The sequence below is a fragment of the Tursiops truncatus genome, chromosome 14 (genome assembly GCF_011762595.2).
Source record: "Tursiops truncatus isolate mTurTru1 chromosome 14, mTurTru1.mat.Y, whole genome shotgun sequence".
In the NCBI taxonomy this organism is placed as follows: domain Eukaryota; kingdom Metazoa; phylum Chordata; class Mammalia; order Artiodactyla; family Delphinidae; genus Tursiops; species Tursiops truncatus.
In genome coordinates, this window is record NC_047047.1 from 22,879,563 (window position 1) to 22,882,216 (window position 2,654).

General features: G+C 36.5%; 1 pseudogene; it reads right to left on the reverse strand.

Annotated features, from left to right (window-relative positions):
* Positions 1 to 1,095: 1,095 nt before the first annotated feature.
* LOC101333991 (NADH dehydrogenase [ubiquinone] flavoprotein 3, mitochondrial pseudogene) lies at positions 1,096 to 1,417 on the reverse strand (annotated as a pseudogene).
* Positions 1,418 to 2,654: the final 1,237 nt, after the last annotated feature.

The following is a 2,654-nucleotide window of genomic DNA, read 5'->3' on the forward strand; positions in this document are numbered from 1 at the left end:
AAATATTTTTAAGTCTTGCAGATATATATATATATTTTAAATCAGAGTGTAGTATGTAACATTATTTTTTATTAAATTTCATCTTAATTAGATGCCACCTGATATTCCAAATAGGTAAGAACTTTTGGGTCTAATTCAGTCACCCAGTGTATTTCAGATGCCTGAGTGTTAGACTTGTGAAATATGGTTGTCTTACGTTCTACATAATCAGAAAATTGTGAAAAATTAACTTGGTAATAAATATGTAAGGAAAATGACTTTCTCTACCTCTGTATTTTCTGTTAATTTCTGGGGAGTGTTTTAGTTATTTGTGTATAACTAGCATCTATTTAAAATTAGTATTTGAAAAACTGTGGACTTGATCTTAGCCAATGAAAGAGGGGAATCAAAGATATATAACTATAAAACACTTTTACCTGTGAAGAATAGAGGAAACAATGTAAATTTAGTGCCAGGCAGTTCATGATTCATTTACTATATCTGCTACACTAGCTATGTGATCTAGAGGACATCACTAACCTTTTCATCTTAATTTTCTGACATGGAAACACACACACACACTCTTAATTATATACCAAAATATTGTGTGAACTGAATGATTACACGCAAGTACAAGGCTCTTGGCAGTTAGATTTTCTCTCTTACCAGAAGTTTATAATAACCTGGAGGAGATGGACAATTCTACAAATAATAACATAATTTGAATGAAAGTGGCGGGTAGGTGAGAGGTAGAAATGTCCAGAGGGATTATGTTTTAAGTTACCAACAAAATGCTTCCAGTTTTGAATACTGATGTGATGGTGTATGACAAATTTTGCCCTGGCAAAAGTAGATGATTGGAGTGCAGAAATATAGTCTGGAAGTAGAATCTGCTTTAGATTACACAAAAGAATATGCAGATGGTGCCATCCTTAACCACGTGGTTTTCTGCAACCATAAGAATCCATCTTGCCAGCTAGATGTCTTCATTTATTAAAGTTACATTTCTCTCTTTTAATTCCAATTCCTTTTTTTTTTTTTGACTGCTGAGCAGATTTTATTTTTGCAGGTAAGAATGCAGAAAGACACAGGAAGTTTAAACTTTAAACTGAGCTCTCAGGGGCGAGGTGACTCTCTTCCTGAAGAGGGCTGAGGCATCCTGAACTTCAAGAGGTCCAGGTTTAGGTCTAAGAAGGTGTATGTGCTGTAGTCATGATGCTTGAGATTCTTGTAGGTGGTGGTGTCAAATTGCTCAGCAAGGGCGGTGGCTTTTTGGTGGACTTTGCTTCTTGGGATTCGTTCGCAATCTCTTTTCATTCTTTCCTGATTCTGCAGAGAGAGAAACTATAGGCACAACTCCTCAAAACGCTCCTGCTTCTAGAAACACAATCTTCAGCACCCCAGCTCAAGCTTGCCCCAGCAGAAGCGAGGCCGCCATGGCCGTGACTCGGGCGCGGGCCAAACCTCCTTCAAAGTCAACAAATATATGTGAATAAGATCCTCATTTTCAATTCTTACTTTGTTCAAGCATGGATCAATAGAATTCAGTTTAACAGAGTAATTACATTTACAGAGTACTGCTTTATGATATACATAGTATATATGTACTATATATAATAAATATAATAAATACATGTGTATATAGTATTTCCCTCCCTCTCCTCAAAGTACAACCTTCTTTTTCTTTCAATCAGGAAGGACATGCTGCTACTGTCTATTGTTGCATCTGGTTCAGAGCACTGACCTTCAGCATGATCTTTTCAGGACAATAGCATTCCTCAGCGTTTGTTTCTCACCTGAAAAGTGGCAGCTGGCTTTATCACCCTTTCCAAGCACTTCCCTGAATAAAGAACAAAGTTCACAGCAATTTTAGGTAGAAGCAACAAATAAGTGATTGCTAGATTCAAAAAAGCATTTTCTGAGCACTGCTGTGAATTACCATTTAATCTAAGCTTCCTCACATCCCAAGGACACATTCTCAACCTGAAAGGGATTGTGTTCCAAGAGTACAAATACCCACTACTGCCAGACCTTACCAGCCACTTAAGCAGAGGCACTACACAGCACCAAACGTTTCCTGCTAATTTAATTTATATGAGCCGACATTTTAAGTCCCCAGATCCTTCGGATACTGAATAGTTCAAGTTTCTGGAACATCAGGACTCTTGTGCAGTCCCCAAGAAAATGTCTTCACATAGGTGTCTTGGAAGCCAGTTTATAATGGTTCTCTAGCAAAAGACTGTGTTGTGGGGCTTCTTTAAACCCAACATACAGATGAGTAACTGCTATTGAATTTGTATTTAAAACATAGCTATTTATACTTTCCAAAACAATTTTCTGTATTATCATGTAATTGTACTTCATTAAAAAAATCTATAAAGCAGGAAAGGCTAAAAAGCATTGTGTTTAATTTAGTGAGTAGGTGAAGGATATGGGTTGAGTGCAAGGATATTGCAATCAGAAACAGCCTGAATCCCAGCTTTGTCACTTGTTGTTTCTTTCTTAAAGCTATTTATTCTGGCTTCCCCCAGTTCTTTGGTTATAAAATAGAAACCTTTTCATAGGGTTGTTTTGAGCAGTATATATTACCCGTTAAACACATTACATACTGCCCGGTATGTATTAGACACTCAATAAATGTTAAATGTTATTTATAATAACAGTATTGCTTTTTA